The 20,853-nt window shown below is 36.3% G+C and overlaps 1 protein-coding gene and 1 long non-coding RNA gene across 6 annotated transcripts in view; one reads left to right on the forward strand and one right to left on the reverse strand.

Annotated features, from left to right (window-relative positions):
• ARHGAP32 (Rho GTPase activating protein 32) overlaps nt 1–20,853 on the reverse strand; it is a 322,139-nt gene that overhangs the window by 164,113 nt on the left and 137,173 nt on the right. The gene's annotated exons all lie outside the window — the stretch shown is intronic.
• Nucleotides 1–20,853, forward strand: part of LOC113914063 — a 45,201-nt gene that overhangs the window by 14,368 nt on the left and 9,980 nt on the right. The window contains exons 2-3 of the long non-coding RNA XR_003517365.1: nt 203–283; nt 538–624. This is a non-coding gene — a long non-coding RNA (uncharacterized LOC113914063). The remainder of the gene's footprint in view (nt 1–202; nt 284–537; nt 625–20,853) is intronic.

Here is a 20,853-nt window from a genome sequence, read left to right on the forward strand (position 1 = left end):
TGAAATAGTTATATTTATTCCTATTTTACAAATGAGGAAACTGAGGACCAGGGAAGTTAAGGAGTTTACATAAGACCACACAGGTTACACTGCATGACTATGTATCATACTTCTTTACCTTCAACTACATGTAGGATATTTCAGATCTATCGTTTGTTCCTTTTTGTTAAAACAAGAATTTTGTCATTTTATCCTTTCCTAGAACTTTTGTAATCAAGAATATGCAGAATGGTTCTATGACCTTTATTCAAACACAGGCTGTATGACTTACCCATATTCTTGGGTAAGTTCTTAAACATTTTTTACTTCAATTCCCTCATCTGAAACTGTTGTGAAGAGTAAATAAGATGTAAATAGCATTTAGAATAACGTCTGGTTCACAAAAAGCGTTCAATAAATATTGGCTTGTATCTTTTATTATAATCCTGATTAATTCATTTAAAACGAAAATGGGGGAGCTTATTTTATATTACTACTTGTCAACATTTTTACTCAGGTCAAAATTTACTATCTCTTTCCACATTTCTCAATATCAAGACAAGAATGCATCTGATGACATGAGGCTGTACTAGCACTTCTAAGTCCGTTGCACAGAAGCTTCAGTAGAGAACGCTCAAGAAACAGGTAACCAATTCATTTCTCCAATGCCTTATTTCAGGTAAAACCCGAGCTCTTGCATGCAGGATCATTTAACTTAATGCTTTATATGAAATCAAATACAAAGAAACATTAATTCACAGCTTCTGACAACCAAATGATAAAAGAAATTGTAAACTACACATACCCATTTTAGTATCCCACACGCTAGATGGCAGTACCACATAAAGCAAAGCAGGAAGAGATAAATGCCTCAAACAGGTAAATCAGAACAAACTGATTATATCTTTGCATATCGTAAGAGATTTTTTCCTTCTTACTGAAAAATACTTCATGAAATGTGAGTAAATCTTTGTGTTTGAAGATGAGGCACCAGGGAGAAGTGCAACTATGATAGTAAATTTACAGAATTTAAAATTGCATGGAGGAGTTAAGATGGAGGAGGAGTAGGGGTACCCTAAGCTTGTCTCCTCCCCGGAACACAGCTAGACAGTTATCCAATCATTTTGAACATCCAATAAATCCATCAGAGGTCTGAGAGAACAAAAAACTGCTAGTCTACAAGTAGAAAAGCAACCACCTTTTGGAAGGTAGAAGCTACGGAGAGTTGAATTAGGGCAGATACAGCTGTTTATACAGCAGCAGGGAAGGAGCCTGCTCATAGAGATACCACAAGGATTATGAGCCACGCAGCACAAAATCTGAACTTTTAGAAGTCTGCTAGAGTGGGGGACGTGCCTGGCTTAAATGTGCTTGGGTGGCAAAGCGGGCAGAATCCCAGGTGTGACAGCGTGGTGTGAGGATCCCCTGGGTCGCAAGAACAGGTGGCGTCAGTGTGCTGCATTGTCCCCAGGCACAGCAGCGAGAAAGCCGGCTGAGAACAGCAAGTCTTGGTGCCAGCCTCCTACTTTCTTTTGCCATAAACTGTGAACCAGTGTGCGGTCTTGCCATCACTTTCCCGGGACAGGCCGGCCAATGACAAGAACATGGTGAGACCCTCCCCCAGAGGAACAGTGCAGGTCCACACGCAGGAGTCCTTAAAATTTGAAGTTTTGAAACTCAGTCGCATGCCTGAGATAAAAAAGCCTGGACATAGGCAGGGTGAACACAAGAGTTCTGATAGAAACTGGGGACATAAAAGTGACTGACTGCTCTTCTGTAAGTGCTCACTGAAGAGTTGAGGGAGCGAACTTTCAGCACTGGGGCTGGAGAGAAAGGCGTCCTGGTATTCATCCCCATCCCCCCACCCCCAAAAAGGCTGAGAGCCTTCAGGAAGGAAAATAGCGTCACCTAGTGGAGGCCATAAAGGCTTACACCAAGCCCTGCCACAACCTGCACCCTGGAGGCACATTTCCACTAGGGTTAAATCCACCTGATAATCAGAACAACAGGCCCCTCCCCCAGAAGACCAGCACAAACAACTCACTGGCACCAAATCTACTGATCACAGGGTGCTGCAAAGCTTCAGCTTTAGGGGAAACAGGATCTAGCTTCTTTTTTACTTTTATTCTTTATTTTTTTATTACTATTTTTTCATTTATTTTTTTAATTCCTTTTTTATTATCAATTTCTTTATATTTATTTACATATATAATTTTTACATATTTTTAATTTTTTTCTTTACTTTCATTTTACTTTATTTTATCATTTTGAGATGTAGATTCTTTTAAGAAGCAGACCAAAATACACCCAGGATCCAGTTTTTTTGTTTGTTTTCTTTGTTTTGGGGTTTTTGTTTGTTTCTTTATGTCTTTCTTTTTTCTTTTCTTTTCTGGACCAAATGAAGAGATGGGGAAATTTACCCCAAAAGGAAGAACACAAAGTAGAACTCATGGCCAGGGATTTAATCAATACAGATATAAATATGTCTGAACTAGAATTTAAAACAACGATTATAAGGATACTAGCTGGGCTTGCAAAACTCATAGAAGACACCGGAGAATCCCTCACTACAAAGATAAAAGAAGTAAAATCTAGTCAGGCCAAAGTTAAAAATTTTATAACTAAGATGCAATGAAGGCCATAAAAATGAGGATGGAAGAAGCAGAGAAAGGAGTGAATCAGTATAGAAGATAAAATTATGGAAAATTATGAAGATGAAAAGAAGAAGGAAAGAAAGGTAATGGACCACGAAAGTATACTTAGGGAAATCAGCAACTTATTAAAACTTAATAACATTTGTATCACAGGGGTCCCAGAAGATGAGAGAGAAAAAGGGGCAGAAGTTTTATTCAAACAAATTATAGCTGTAAACTTCCCTAATTTGTGGAAGGACACACATATCAAAATCCAACAAGCAAAGAGATCTCCCATTAAATTGAACAAAAACTGAACATCACCAGGGCATATCATAGTCAAATTCACAAAATATACAAAGAAAGGATCCTGAAAACAGCAAGGGGAAAAAAGGCCTTAACCCACAAGGGAACACGGATCAGGTTCATAAGAAATCTGTCCACAGAAACTTGGCAGGGCAGAAAGGAATAGCAGGAAATATTCAAAGTGCTGAATGGGAAAAATGTGCAGCCAAGAATTCTTTATCCAGCAAGGCTCTCATTCAGAATTGGAGAGATAAAGAGTTTCCCAGACGAACAAAAACTAAAGGCATTCACAACCAGTAAACGAGCCCTTCTAAAAATTTTAAGGGGAGCTCTTTGAGTGGAGAAAAAAGGACCAAAGCAACAAAGATTAGAAAGGACCAGAGAACATCACCAGAAACACCAACTCTACAGGTAACACAATGCTAAATTCATATCTTTCAATAATCACTCTGAATGTAAACGGACTAAACACTCCAATCAAAAGACATAGGGTATCAGAATGGATAAAAAAAAAAAAAAAGATCAATCTATATGCTCCCTGAAAGAGACTCATTGTAGACCTAAAGACACCAGCAGATTTAAAGTGAGGGGCAGAGAACCATCTATCATGCTAGACGTCAAAAGAAAGCCAGAGTAGCCATACTTGTATTAGACAAAGTAGATTTTAAAACAAAGACTATAATAAGAGATGAAGAAGAGCATTATATCATAATCATAAGGTCTATCCATCAACAAGATCTAACAACTGTAAATATTTATGCCCCTACCTTGGAAGCACAAAAATAGATAAATCAATTAGGAATAAACATAAAGAAACTCGTTGATAATAATACAATAATAGCAGGGGACTTTAACACCCCATTTTCAGCAAAGGACAGATCATCTAAGCAGAAAATCAACAAGGAAACAATGGCTTTGAATAACACACTGGACCAGATGGACTTAACAGATATATTCAGAACATTTCAAACTAAAGCAGCAGAATGCACATGAACATTCTCCAGAATAGATCGTGTACTGGGTCACAAATCAGCCCTCATCAAGTACAAAAAGATCAAGATCATACCGCACATGTTTTCAGACCACAACACTAGGAAACTCGAAGTCAGCCACAAGAAAAAATTTAGAAAGACCACAAACACATGGAGGTTAAAAAACATCCAACTAAAGAATGAATGTGTTAACCAGGAAATTAAAGAAGAAATTTTAAAAATACATGGAAGCAAATGAAAATGAAGACACTGTACAAAACCTTTGGGATGCAGCAAAGGCAGTCCTAAGATAGAAGTATACTGCAATATAGGCCTACCTCAAGAAGCAAGAAAAGTCTCAAATATACAACCTAACCTTACACCTAAAGGAGCTACAAAAGGAACAGCAAATAAAGCCTAAAACCAGCAGAAGAAGGGAAACAATAAAGATTAGAGCAGAAATAAAGGATATAGAATCAAACAAAAAAGGAAAAAAAAACCATGAGCTGGTTCTTCAGAAGAATTAATAAAATTGATAAACCCCTAGACCAAACCTATCAAAAAGAAAAGAGAAAGGACCCAAATAGATAAAATCATGAATGAAAGAGGAGAGATCACAACCAACACCACATAAATACAAACAATTATAAGAGAATACTACGAAAAATTATATGCCAACAAACTAGGCAACCTGGCGAAATGGATGAATTCCTAGAAACCTACAAACTACCAAAACTGAAACAGGAAGAAATGGTAAATTTGAACACACCCATAACCAGCAAAGAAATTAAATCAGTAATCAAAAATCTCCTGACAAACAAAAGTCCTAGGCCAGATGGCTTCCCGGGGGAATACTACCAGACATTTAAAGAAGAGTTAATACCTATTCTTCTCAAACTGTTCAAAAAAATAGAAATGGAAGGAAAACTTCCAAACTCATTCTATGAAGCCAGCATTACTTTGATTCTAAAACCAGACAAAGACCCCACTAAAAAGGAGAATTACAGGCCAATACCTCTAATGGGGTAAATAAAATACTATCAAATTGAATTCAACAGTACATTAAAAGATTTATTCACCATGATCAAGTGGGATTTATTCCTGGACTGCAGGGGTGGTTCAATATTTCCAAATCATGTGATACACCACATTAATAAAAGCTATAAAAACCATATGATCCTGTCAACAGATGCAGAAAAAACATTTGGCAAAGTACAGCATCCTTTCTTGATTAAAAACCCTCAACAAAGTAGGGATAGATGCAACATACCTCAACATCATAAAGGTCATATACGAAAGATCCACAGTTAATATCACCCTCAATGGTGAAAAACTGAGAGCGCCTTTCCCCTACAGTCAGGAACAAGACAAGGATGTCCACTCTCACCACACTAACATAGTACAGGAAGCCTTTGCCTCAGCAATCAGACAATAAAAAAATTAAAGGCATCCAAATTGGCAAGGAAGAAGTCAAACTTTCACTATTTGCTAATGACATGATACTCTATGTAGAAAACCCAAAAGACTCCATCAAAATATTGCTACAACTAATACATGAATTCAGCAGTTGCAGTATATAAAATCAATGTGCAGAAATCTGTTGCATTTCTATACACAAATAAGGAAAAAGCAGAAAAAGAAATTAAGGAATCGATCCCATTTGCAACTGCACCAAAAACAATAAGATACCTAGGAATAAACCTAACTAAAAAGGTAAAAGATCTGTACTCTGAAAACTATAAAATCCTTATGAAGGAAACTGAAGAGGACACAAAAAAATTTGGAGAAACATTCAATGCTCATGGATTGGAAGAACAAACATTGTTAAAATGTCTAGACTACCCAAACAATACATTTAATGCAATCCCTATCAAAATACCACCAGTATTTTTCACAGAGCTAGAACAATCCTAAAATTTACATGGAACCACAAAAGACCCTGAATAGCCAAAGCAATCTTGAAAAAGAAAAAGCTGGAGGCATCATGATTCTGGATTTCAAGCTATACTACAAGCTGTGGTCATCAAAACATAATGGTACTGGCACGAAAACAGACACATAGACCAATGGAACAGAATAGAGAACTCAGAAATGGACCCACAACTACATGCCAACTAATCTTCAACAAAGCAGATAAGAATATCCAATGGATAAAAGACAGTTGCTTCAACAAATGGTGTTGGGAAAACTGGACAGCTACATACAATAGAAAGAAACTGGACCACTTTCTTACACCACACACAAAAATAAATTCAAAATCCATGAAAGGCCTCAATGTGAGACAGGAAACCATCAAAATCCTAGAGAAGAACACAGACAGAAATTTCTTTGACCTCTGCCGTAGCAATTTCTTATTAGACGTGTCACTGAGGGCAAGGGAAACAAAAGCAAAGATGAACTACTGGGACTTCATCAAGATAAAAGCTTTTGCACAGCGAAGGAAACAATCAACACAACTAAAAGGCAGCCTACAGAATGGGAGAAGATATTTGCAAATGATGTATCTGATAAAGGGTTAGCATCCAAAATCTATAAAGAGCTTATCAAACTCAACACCCCCTAAAAAATGATAATAATCCACTTAAGAAATGGGCAAAAGTCATGAATAGACACTTTTCCAAAGACATCCAAATGTCCAACAGACAAATGAAAAGATGTTCAACATCACTCATCATCAGGGAAATACAAATCAAAACCAGGATGAGATTCCACCTCACACAGGTCAGAATGGCTAAAATTAACAACACAAGAAACAAGAGGTGTTGGCGAGGATGCAGAGAAAGGGGGAAACTCTTGCACTGTTGGCGGGAATGCAAACTGGTGCAGTCACTCTGGAGAACAGTTTGGAGGTTCCTCAAAAAGTTAAAAATATAACTACCCCAAGATCCAGCAACTGCACTACTTTGGGTATCTACCCAAAAGATTACAAAAATATAGATTCAAATGCACCCCGATGTTTACAGCAGCATTATCAACAACAGCCAAACTATGGAGAGAGCCCCAATGTCCACTGACTGATGAATGGGTGAAGAAGATGTGTGTGTGTGCGTGTGTGTGTGTGTGCGTGTGTGTGTGTGTGTGTGTGTATAAAATGGAATATTACTCAGCCATCAAAAAATGAAACCTTGCCATCTGCAACAACGTGGATGGAGCTAGTGTATATTATGCTAAGTGAAGTAAGTCAGAGAATGGCAAATACCATATGATCTCACTCATATGTGGAATTTAACAAAGAAAACAGATAAACATATGGGAAGGGAGAAAAGAAAAAAAGGAGAGAGAGAAGCCATAAGAGACCCTTAAAGATAGAGAATAAACTGGAAGTTGATGGAGGAAGGTGGGTGACAGATGGGTTAGATGGGTGATGGGTATTTAAAGAGGGTATTTGTTATGATGAGCACTGGGTGTTGTATGTAAGTGATGAATCACTGAATTCTACTCCTGAAACCAATATTGTACTGTATGTTAACTAAAATGTAAATAAATAAAAAAATAATAAAGTCTTTATAACTAAAAAACAGAACTTAAACTACATGTAGTTTTTCTTAAAACAAGAAGCCCTTTCTAAAAATTGCTTATCTTTATCTTTTTTGGGGGGGAGGTTTCAATTATTCTAAACAAAACATAATATAACACTTATAGACCAAAACCTGCAGCATTTGTTCAAAGCACTATTTAGTGGAAAAATGTCCAAACTTCAATGCACTTTTTAAAAAACAGTGGCTGAAAATGAGTATCAACAATACCTACAGAATTTTATTTCCTTCAAGAAGAGCATATATAAAATAATATTAATATCTGACAAAGTTGATTTATGATAATACCAGTTTTCCAACAAGAGCAAGTGCATACATACTGGTTATTCACAACATTTTTCCAAGAAAAAAAAAAAGAACTAAACTTTGAACTCAAGAAACAAGAAAAGTGACAAAATAATAAACCCCCAAAAATGTGAAATAGTAAAAAGTATGCTCAGGAATTCATAGTAAAAGAGGAAGGAAGAGTGGGAGGGAGAAAAGGAAGAAAAGATAAATGGAGAAAGGCAGAGAGAAAGAAGGAAGCAAGGAAAGAAAGGAGAGACAGAAGAAGGGAGGGAGGGTTTCCTAATAAGACCAAACTTCAAGAATATCTTGTGTACAATTTATATTCATAAATTTGAAAACCTACATAAAATGGACAATTTTCTAAGAAAATATAAATGATAAAAATTGGCCAAAGGAGACACAAAAGAACCGGTCTAGACCAATAATCAAATTATAAATTAAAATGGTAATTAAAGGTTAAGTGCTAGAATGGAAACCAGGCCAAAAAAGGTTTTAGTGGGAAAATTTTACTAAACCTTCAAAAATTCCCATTTCTACAAACTTCCAGGGTATTTATTTTTAAAATGAGATGTGACAGGGAAGTGCTCCAAACTCAGGCTAGTGGACAAGTACAATATATAGGTCAACACCATTAATGAATATAGACACAAAAATCATCAACTCTTAATGGAGTAAAAATGGAATTTATTTTTAAAATATTTAAGCCAGTAGATTGTGTCCCAGGAATAAAAAGATATTTCAACAATCTACTTCTATGACTAGAGTAATTCTTTGTATTAACTTTTAAAGATAGCTTATTCATGCTCTATAAAAGTAGACTAAAGTAAGGACATGACATGATACACCCTCTCTTGCCTTTGTTATTATATCCTTTCTCCCCTTTACCTTGTCACATCCCCAGTTCATTTAAATCAAGCTCAGAGTTCATCCAGAACATATTAGCTAGAAGGAACCTCAGCTGTCATCTTTTTAGTATGAAGACAAGGGAAACAAGACTAACTGGCAATCTCCCTAGTGGTCAAGACAGTATGGCACAATGAGAACATACCAACAGCTGGCCACACCCATTCTACACCACATTAGAATAATTTCTCCTCAACAGGACAAAGCCACCTTTCACCACAGGTTACAACTGAAGATATTGAACTGAGATTTCAACAGGAAAGTCAGATAATTTGGCTAAGGTCTGCTAAAAATGACTTGAAATCGGATTTGAACACATCTTTGCAATCTAAAGCATATGTCTTGCCAAACCACCAGAAAAAATATACATGAGCTTGAGAATTATTTTAACAGGTACAAATTAAATCAGAAACAAAGGAATGTTTGAGGATGCTCAGTGCCTATTCTCTCAAAGGGTGGAACACATGATTTAAGAACTACTCTGTCCTTCAAAATGAGGGAGAAACTTTTGTAAAACATTCTATTTTACAAAAAACATGTATGAGAAAAAAATCACAACACTTTGCTCTAAGCTATAAAAATGGAAGTCATTTTTCTATTACCAAAGCATTCTTTCAAAAATTATAACTATTACCTTCTTCCTATAAGTTCTTCCAATTATTTTAAACTTACAACTAAGTTTTTTTCTTACAAAAACAATATCTTGCTCTGTTCAAACTCTTTATCAATATTATTTATTAAATACCTTTAATTAATTAATAATTAAATACATAAATTAAATTATTATTAAATACAATTAACTACATGATTCCAACTTCTAAACATTTGTGTTACTTCTTTTCTTTTTTCTTTTATTTTTTTTTAAGTTTATTTATTTAAGTAATCTCTACACTCAATGTGGGGCTTGAACTCACACCTCCGAGATCGAGTCACGAGCTCTTCAAGAGTCACAACTGAGCCAGCCAGGCACCCCACATTTGTATTACTTCTAACTTTTTACTATAAATGATGATGTGATGAATAAATAGTCTTTTGAGACTTGGCCTTTATTCATGATGCCCCAATCTCTACTAAGAGAATATCTACTCTCCTTTAAAATATCAAACATCTCTGCATAGCATTTTCTGATGCTTCAAAAGTTAATTTCGCCATATTTGTTGAATATATACACATGTACAAATAAATGAAGACATGAAATTAACCTCAAGGTAGCATATCTTGATTCTAATATGTATAATTATCCTTTCATATTTTAATCTCCCATTTATTTTTAAAATTTTATTTATTTGACAGAGAGAGACACAGCGAGAAAGGGAACACAAGCAGGGAGGAGGGAGAAGCAGGCTTCCCGCGGAGCAGGGAGCCCAATGTGGGGCTCGATGCTCAGCTCAATCCCAGGACCCTAGGATCAGGACTTGAGTCAAAGGCATACGCTTACTGACTGAGCCACCAGGCACCCCTTTAGTCATCCATTTAAGTTTAAACATCTCAAAAGAAGAAATAATGTTGTCCTACTTTTTTTTAATCCTTACAACATACAGTATGCTGCCAAAACACTACCAATACACAATGTTTGTTAAATAACTGACTCTCAGGCATATCTAACAAGAAACATCACAAAGATATATCTTCCATTCAAGAGCACTACTGAGCCCCTGCTACTGAAAGACTGTGCTGAGTTCTGCAGAAATAAAAAGTGAGACATATCCCCCAGAGTTTATAATTTGGAATACCAAAAAATAAAAAAAAATAAATCAAGTAGAAATCGTAAGTGATATACACAACTTGCATAAATAGGCAAATTTGAAAAATAAACTTAGAAACAACTGTCACTATTTTAAATGCGTATACCTTGACCCAACTAATCATATCTAATATGATTTTATTTAATGCATATACTCACATCAATAAAACCTAGGATATCCATCAATAAGGAACTGATTAAATTATGGTATAATAATAAGATGAAATACTACATATAACTGAAAACAATGAGGTAAATCCAAGTTACTGAAATAAAAAATATACCCAAGATACACTTTCAAGTAGAAAAGCAACTTTCAAGGAAGTATTTATAGAGGCAACCCATCTATATTTTTAACAGTTACAGATAGCTGCATAGATGGTTAAAGCTAGAGCTGTATCAAGAGAGACTGCTATATGTTTTATAAAGAATTCTAGACAGACACATAATAATTAACGAGAGAGCATAAAGGGAATTTTAACTTGCATTTTTACATATCATCATTCATTTTATTTGACGTTTCATTTTATATATATACTCATAATATAAAGAATATATTCTTATCATATAAGAACAATATTTAAATGTTGAAAAGAACCAAAATATTTTAAAGGCATTTTTATTTTTTTAAAGGTTTTATTTATTTATTTGACAGAGAGAGACATAGCGAGAGAGGGAACACAGCAGGGGGAGTGGGAAAGGGAGAAGCAGGCTTCCTGCTGAGCAGGGAACCCGATGCGGGGCTCGATCCCAGGACCCTGGGATCATGACCTGAGCCAAAGGCAGATGTTTAATGACTGAGCCATCCAGGTGCCCCTAAAAAAGCATTTTTAATGCAAATTTTATTTTTCAAACATAAATTCATTTGTCCATTCACTCAATAAATACTCATCAAATCATTTTTATGTATCAGGCACTATTCTAGATGCTGAGGTAGAAAAACAGAATAAATAATAAGATAATTAGCATGCCAGACAGTGGTTTTATGGAGAAAAATAAATTATGGGAGAGAGAGAAGGAATGTTGGTGACTAGGAGCTGCAATTTTCTGTAGAGAAAGTACACTCTCTCTGAGAAGATAACATTTCAGCAAGTATTCAAAGAGGGGAAGGTAGTAAGTTATGTGGCTATCCAGGGAGAAGAGCTTTCCAAGGAGAAGAAACAATAAAGTCCAAAGATCCTGAGAAGGGAGACTATATATTGGAGGAAGACCAACTGTGGCCCGAACACTATGTCTCAGGGAAGGAGAAGTAAAAGAAGTAAGAGATGAGGTCAAAGAGGTTAAGGGAAGATCTGGTAAATCCTTTTAGGAAATGTTAAGAAATTTGACTTTTACTATGAAGAAGATGAGAAGTAACTGGAGGGTTTTGAAAATTTCAGTGACATGATCTTATATTTAAAACTCATTCTTGCAATTGTGCCAAAAAAGGCTATTGAAATAATCCCCCTAAAATAACTATAATAGATAGAAGAGAAACAGGTAAGTGTAGTCAGATTTCATTTATTTTAAAGATGGAATTTATTTTTTTTTATTTATTTTAAATATAGAGCCAAGAATTTTGCTGACACACTGAATATGAGGTTAACAAAAAGAGAGAAGTCCAAGATGCTCCAAGGTTCTGTCTGGTCTTAGGAACTCGAAAGACAGGTTTTACTATTTACCAACATGGACAAGACAGCAAGAGGAGCAGGTTTGAGGGGAGACTGTTCTAGGCATGCTAAGTTTGAGATGTTGATTAGTCATCCAGGTGAAGATGCTGAGCAGTCAGCTACACAACACTAGAATTCAAAGTAGAGATCATGAAAAGTTCCTCTGTATGTTATATGATAATAAAATTACTGGCCCAAATGAACCCTTATACCTAAATTATTTCATAAGCAATTGTGTTTTACAGTCTAAATAAAATTGAAAATCAGAATTGATAACATAAGATTAAGAAAACTTATTTTCATTTTATAAGTGAAAGTCTTAAACATAACTTTGTCTGGATTTAAAAACTTCAGTTTTCAGTGACATCTTCTGGGACACAATGGCTTCCTACAGTTACATTTTTTCAGTATGTGAGGAGTAGAAACAGCCAGAAATACAAACACAAGAAATCCATAAACCTAGGAGAAATTTCTAAGATCAGAGTGAAAAAAAGAAACTATGCAAACTACAAACTGTCCCACATTTGAGACATATTAAAAAACAACAACTGAGTCAACAGGCCGTATGAATAACCTACTGGGATATAATAGAGCTGCCAAGCATAAAGCTGATGACCTATTCCGGACACATTTAACAAGGTTTTCATACTTATTTTCTCCTCAGAACATATTGTCAATCTTATATTAAAAATAAGTAAGAATTCAAGGCACCTGAGTGGCTCAGTTGGTTAAGCGTCTGACTCTTGATTTTGGCTCAGGTCATGTTCTTAGGGTCCTGAGATCAAGCCCCATGTCAGCCTCCGATCTCAGCATGGAGTCTGCTCGTCCCTCTCCCTCTGCTCCTCTCCCTGCTCGTGCTCTCCATTTCAGCTCCTAGCAGAGTAGCAGCTAATCATCCCCAATCCCTCAGCATTCAAGGCAACCATACATGCATTAAAGGAGCAGCATCAGTCAGCTTGGGGTAGGCAAAAATACCTTGTCCTACAAATATCAAAGAATCTGTGCTCTGATCCCTAATTGCTGCTTCTGATCTCAAAGGTGCAAATAAACAGGTGGATGACCACTGTTGTTATACCTCCCCATGTTGTTGGAAGCACCTAACAGCTGAAGCCACTTCCAAGAAATTTAAAAGGCCTACACCCTTTTCATCCCTCATTTTTCTGTTTCCCCTCCAAGGAAGCCAGACTTTAGACTAGAACATTCAAGAGGAACTGTATATATGGGAAAAATTAGGAAGTATCATATGACCAGGGAAGGCATAGGCTCAGAGAATATCTGAGAAGACCTCCAGTTTTCACCTCAGGCTAATCCTTGGCACTGAGCAGGCCTACAACAATAATGAAGAAGAAAGAAGGAAGAAGGAAGGAGGAAAAGAAGAACAAGAAAAATAAAAAATAGCAAACCCTGGGGAAGGGGGGTAAGAACTCATTTCCAGAATTACCACATTATTACATTAAAATATCCTGTTTGAATCAACAAACCACCACAAAGCACACAAAGAAACAGTAAAGTATGGCCCATCCAAAGGGTAAAACAAATCAACAGAAACTCTCCCTAAAACAGAAGTGATGGTGGATCTACCAGAAAAAGACTTAAGACAAGTATCTTAAAGGTGCCCAAAAAACTAAAGAAACATGTGGAGGATGTCAAGAAAATGATGAAATGAACCAAATGGAAATATCAACAAAGAGATATACGATCTAAAAAGGCACTGTGGGGTGCCTGGCTGGCTCAGTTGGTGGAACCTGAGACTCTTGATCTTGAGGTCATAAGTTCAAGCCCCACACTGGGTGTAGAGATTACTTTAAAAAAAGAATTAAAAAGGATTGTGTGCCTTAAAGTATAATCACTACAATGAAAATTTCATAAAAGAAAATTAAGAGCAAATATGAACAGACAGAAGAAAGAATCGGCCAACTTGAAGATATGACAATGGAAATTGAGTCTGAGGAACAGAAAGAAGAGTGAAGACAAGTGAACAGAGTCTCAGGGACCTAGGTGACACCATCAAAGAGCCTAAGAGACCTATGGAACTCCACCCCATATACATTATGAAGGTCTCAATGAAAACAGAGAGACAAAGGGGCAGAGATAATATATGAAGATATAACAGCTGAAAACTTCCCAAACTTGATTAAAGATATGAATATAAACTAATGAACTCCAAGGAAGATGAACTCAAAGAGACTCATACCAACACACATTACAGTCAAACTTTCTGAAGCCAAATATAGGCATACCTCATTTTATTGTGTTTCTTGGATATTGTATATTTTTACAAATTGAAGGTTTGTAGCAACACTGCATTAAGTAAGTCTATGTGTGCCTTTTTTCCAGCAGCATTAGCTCACTTTGTGTCTCTGTGTCACATTTTGTTAATTCATTCAATATTTCAAAATTTTTCATTATTATTATATTTGTTATGGTGATCTGTGATCAAGACCTGCTGAAAGCTCAGATGATGGTTAGCAATTTTTGCAATGAAGTATTAACTAAGGTATGTGCATTTTTTAGACAATTCTATCATGCACTTAAAAGACTACAGTATAAATGTAACCTTCATATACACTAGGAAACAAAAAATTCATCTGACTCACTTTATTGCAATAATCCTTTTATTATGGTGGCTTGGGACCAATTCTAAAACATCTACAAGGCATGCCTCCACAATAAGAGAATCTTAAAAGTAGCAAAAGAGAAGCAACTAGTCACATAGTTGACTAGTCACAAGGGCTCCTCAGTAAGATTATCAGATTTCTTATCAGAAACTCTGGAAGCCAGAAAGCAGTGGGCCAATGTATTCAAATTGCTAAAAGAATAAAAGTGTCAACCAAGAATACTGCCTCCAGCAAAACTACCCTTCAAAAGTGAGAGGCAAACTAAGACATTCCCAGTTAAATAAAAGCTAAGGAAGATGGCTATCATTATACCAACTCCAGGAGGAATGCTAAAAGGAGTCCTGCAAGTTGAAATGAAAGGACACTTGAGAGTAACTCGACCTCCATAAAGGTAAATATGTGGGCAATTATAAAAACCAGTATTACTGTAACAACGGTTTGTAACTCCAATTTTTTTCTACATGACTTAAGAGATTAATACTTCCTTTTAATTTTAAGTATAAAAGCTAGTATGCAATTTCAGTTTATAACTACACATTTTGTTTTCAACATAATTTAAGAGGCTAATACATATAAAAGAATTATTAGTTTATATTTTTGGACACACAATACATAAAGATGTAATTGTAAGACATTTATAACTGAAAGGGATGGGGACCAAGCTATAAGGGAGCATAGTTTTTGTATGTCATTGCAGTTAAATTAGAGTATTATAACTTTAGGATGTTAAATGTAATCCCATGGTAACCACAAAGAAAACAACTATAGACTATATGCAAAAAGAAATGAGAAAGGAATTTAAACATTTCACTAAAAATAAATCAACTAAAAGCAAAAGACAGTAATGCAGAAAATGAAATATAAGAAATCTATAATACATACAGAAAAAAGATAGCAAAACGACAGAAATAAGTCCTTCCTTTTCAGTAATTACTTTAAATAGAATGGATTAAACTCTCCAACCAAAAGACAGAGATGAAAGGGGCACCTGGGTGGCTCAGTTGGTTAATCATCTGACTCTTGGTTTCAGCTCAGGTCATGATTTCAGGGTCATGAGATTCAGCCCTGAGTCAAGCTTCATGCTCAGTGGGAGTCTGCCAGAGATTCTCTCTCTCTCTCTATCCCTCTCCCCATTCATGCACTCTCTCTCTCTAAAATAAATAAATAAATCTTTAAAAAAAAGACATAGATGGCAGCCAAATCAATCTTGAGAAAGATAACATAGCTGAAGGCATCACAATCCCAGATTTTAAGATATACGACAAAGCTGTGGTAATCAAAACAGTATGGTACTGGCACAAAAACAACTACAAATGGACAACCCAGAAATAAACCTACACTCTTACAGTCAACTAATCTATGACAAAGGAGACTATAAATCGTGCTGAGAAAACTGAATAGCTATAATGCAAAAGAATGAATCTGGACCACTTTCTTATACCATACACAAAAATAAACTCTGAAGAGTTATTTAAATAAATATATAAATAAATGGATATATATATATAATAATATATAATATATATATAGACGGATATATATTATATATATAAAATAATATATTAAAAAATGGATTAAAGACCTAAATGTGAGACCTGAAATTATAAAACTAGAAGAAAATATGGGCATTAATTTCTTTGACATAGATCTTAGCAACATTTTTCTAGATGTCTCCTCAGGCAAGGGAAACAAAAGCAAAAACAAACCATTGAGACGACACCAAAATAAAAAGCTTTTGTGCAGTGAAGGAAACAATTAATAAAACAAAAAGGCAACCTATTGAGTGGGGAAAAATATGTGCAAATGATACATGTAATAAAGGATTAATACCCAAAATATATAAAGAATTTACACAACTCAACACTAAAAAAACAAATAATCAATTACAAAATGGGAAGAGGACCCGACTGACATTTTTCTAAAAAAGACATACAGACAACAAACAGACACATGGAAAGATGCTCAACATCACTAATCACCAGGGAAATGCAAATCAAAACCACAATGATATATCACTTTACACCTGTCAGAATGGCTAGAATCAAAAACCCCGGAAATAGGGGCACCTGGGTGGCACAGTCAGTTGAGGGTTGACTCTTGATTTCAGCTCAGGTCATGATTTCAGGGGCATGGGATAAAGCCCCAAGTCAGGCTCTACATTCAGCGGGCAGTCTGCTTGAGATTCTCTCTCCTTCTCCCTCTGCCCCTCACACTTTGGTGCTCTCTCTCTCTCAAATAAATAAAGCAGGGGTGCTTGGATGGCTCAGCTGGTTAAGTATCTGCCTTCAGCTCCAGTCATGATCCCAAGGTCCTGGGATTGAGTCTAGCGTTGGGCTCCCTGCTCAGTGGGGGGGGGGGGGGGGGTATGCTTCTCCCTTTGCCCCTCCCCCCTGCTCATGCACTCTCTCTCTCTTTCACACACATGCTCTCTCTCAAATAAAATTTTTTTAAAAATAAAAAATCAAATAATCTTAAAAAAAAACAAGAGATAACAATAGTTGGTGAGAATATGAAAAAAAAAGAACACTTGTACATTGTTGGTGGGAATGCAAACTGGTGTAGCCACCGTGGAAAACAGTACAGAGGCTCCTCAAAAAATTAAAAATAGAAATACCATATGATCCAGTAATTCTACTACTAGGTATTTACCCAAAGAAAACAAAAGTCCAAATGAAAAAGATATATGTAACCCTATATTTACTGCAGGATTATTTACAATAGCCAAGATATGGAAGCAACACAATTATCCACCAACAGATGAATTATATATATATATACACATACACATACATATATACATACAATGGAATATAAGTCAACAATAAAAAGAAGAATGAGATCTTGCCATTTGCAACAATATGAATGGACCTACAGGATGGTACACTAAGTGAAGTAAGTCAGACAGAGAAAGACAAATACCATATCATTCCACTTACACGTGGAATCTAAAAAACAGAAAGAAACGAACAAACAGATTCTAAAATATAGAGAACAAACTGATGGTGCCCAGAGGGGAGAAGGTAGGTGGGGGGAATAGGTGAAATAGATAAAGGGGATTAAGAGGTACAAACTTTCAGTTATAAAATAACTCATGAAAATGAAAAGTACAGCATTGGAAATATAGTCAATATTACAATAACATTGTTGGCTGACAGAGGGTTACTACACTACTGTGGTGAGCACTGAGTAATGTATAGAATTGTTTAATCAAAATGTTGTAAACCTGAAACTAACAACACTGAATGTTAATTATACTTCAATTAAAAAGTGATAGAGATGATAGAATGAATTTAAAAAACATAATCTACCTATATGCCATCTAGAAAACTATCTTTAGATCAAAAGATACAAATAGGTTATACAGAGAAGTCCTAAAACTCAATAAAAAAGTTGAAAAATTCAAAAATGGGTAAAGGATTTGAATAGACATTTCTCCAAAGAAGATATACAAATGGACAATGAACACATGAAAAAATGTTCAACATCACTAATCATGAGGGAAATGAAAATTTGAATTTACTCATCAGTATGGGAAAATGTTCAAAGATCTCAAATATATGGTCACCAGAACTTCATCTCCTATAAGCATTTGATTTTAAGTATCCAATGGTGATATTTTGTGTATCTCTATTGCCTCATCATGCCATGGACTATCCATCCTCTCTTTACTATTGGAAACAAGAGTGTCTTTAAAGCTAATCAGATTGGGGAACCCAGGAATAAGGGGTGGGAATTGGAGTGAGACCTCTCAATATGACTCATAGTGACTTACTAGCAAAATTTGTGCTTCCTGTCCCCACAACTGTATGCTCTACTACCCTAGACGTTTTAGTTCCAAAGGGAGGAATGCTTCCACCAGAAGACAAAATAACAACTCCATTGACCTGGAAGTAACCCTGCCACCCAGGCACTTTGGGCTCTTTATGCCTCTAAATCAATAGGCAAAGATGTGAGTTTTGGCGTTAGCTGGGATGACTGATCCTGACCACTCAGGGGAAATTGGACTGCTACTCTAAAATAGAGGTTAAAGAAGAACACATCTGGAATACTGCAGCTCCCTTAGGACATCGCTTACTATCACTGCCCTGCCACTGAACACAATGGGAGATTACCAGAACCCAATTCAGGCAGGGCTATTAATAGCCAGACCCAGAATTAAGGTAGGGATCATCCCACCAGGTAAAGAACCAAAACCAACTGAGATTCTTGCTCAGGACAAAGGGAATATAGAATGAGAAGCAGAAGGCAGTTATAACACCAGCTACAGCCACATGACCGGTTACACAAGCCAAGACTATAACTGCCATGAGTATTACCTTCTTATTTTGCTCTGAATGTGTGTGTGTGTGCATGTGTGTGTGTGTGTCATAGTAAATATCTTTGTTTTCTTCTCTCTTATCACCTTAGGTAATGTAAGATTTATATCATGGTACTTTTTGTTTTCTTCTCTCTTATCACCTTATGTAATGTAAGATTTATATCATGGTACTTAAGTATTTTTAACTTTACATTATAGTATTTAAGTTATAGGATATCAAGAAGAGTAAATTACTCAAGAACTTTGTATCCTCTTCTGGGAAAATGCTTAGAATGTTTTTGGTTGTGAAAAATAGTGATCATGATGTTAGGTATAAGCATGACCTTCTTATTTATCAGAGACTCAGTACGGTTTAAGGAATGCCAAGTTGGCAGAGTGGACTATGATTATTAATTTTATACATTAACTTCTGGTCAAACATTATTCCAAATAATTCTGTGAAGTCATTTTTTTAGATGAGATTAACATTTAAGTCAGTAGACTGAGTAAAGCAGATTGTCCTCCATGATGTGGGTGGGCCTCATCCAATCAGCTGAAAGTCTTTAACAGAAAAAAAGAAACTAACCTCCCTTGAAGAGTGCTCTCTACCAGCAGACTGCCCTTGGACTCAAACTGCAACATCAACCCTTCCCTTGCTTTTCAGCCTATTCTGGAGATTTTGAACTTAACCACATCTCCAATCACATGAACTAATTCCTTAAAATAAATCTCTCTCTCTCCCTCTCTCTACACATACACACACACACACACACACACACACACACACACACACACACACACACAAATTGGTTCTGTATCACCGGAGAACTCTAATACAGTCATATTTTTAAATAATAAAATAGACTCCTTTCTTTTATTTAAAGATTTTATTTATTTAGGGGCGCCTGGGTGGCTCAGATGGTTGAGCGTCTGCCTTCAGCTCAGGTCATGATCGCTAGGTCCTGGGATTGAGCCCTGCTTCTCCCTCTCCCTCTGCCTCTCCCCTTGCTTCTGTGCTATCTCTGTTTATTTATTTGAGAGAGAAAAAGCACAAGCAGGGGGAGTGGGAGAGGGAGAAGCAGGCTCCCCACTGAGGAGGGAGCCCAACGTAGGGCTCAATCCCAGGACCCTGGGATCATGACCTGAGCTGAAGGCAGAGGCTTAACAGACTGAGCCACCCAGATGCCCCTAGACTCCTTTCAAAAAAGACTGGTGGGTACCACAATACTGAAATAGTGGACCATCAATGATCTATACAATTAGAGGGGCAATGCATCACACAGGAGAAGGCCATAAGCACTCAGCTCCAGTGCAAAGGTTAATACCCATTCTGACTGCTTGTCATACTGGGGGCTTTTAATATCACTCTTTTTCACACTGTAATATGAATTCCAAGTAACCTCAATGTTCAAGTCAAAATTATGAAACTTACAGAAAAAAAATAAGACAATTTCATAACTTCAGAGCACATCTTTAATATGACAGAAAAACTACAAGCTGGGGCACCAGGGTGGCTCAGTCGGTTAACTAGCTGCCTTTGGCTCAGGTCATGATCCCAGGGTCCTGGGATCAAGCCCCACATCCAGGCTCCTTGCTCAGGGGGAAGCCGGCTTCTCCCCTGCCTGCCACTCCCCACTGCTTGTGCTTGCACACACTCTCTCTCTCTCCCCGTGTGTCAAATAAATAAAATCTTTAAAAAAAAAAAAAACTACAAGCTAGGTTTTTGCAGACATACAACTACACGAAATACATAAAATAAAGAACAAAATAAATGAAGCCTGTATAATGAGAGCAGCATAAAGAGAGTGAAATAACATGCCCCAATGTGGGAGAAAAGTGTTTTCAGCTCATATACAAAACCAATAAAGGACTAGAGGCAACATGAAAGAACATCTAAAATATATAAAGCATTCCCATGAATGAATAAGA

Source organism: Zalophus californianus, chromosome 11, assembly GCF_009762305.2.
Source record: "Zalophus californianus isolate mZalCal1 chromosome 11, mZalCal1.pri.v2, whole genome shotgun sequence".
Classification (NCBI taxonomy): domain Eukaryota; kingdom Metazoa; phylum Chordata; class Mammalia; order Carnivora; family Otariidae; genus Zalophus; species Zalophus californianus.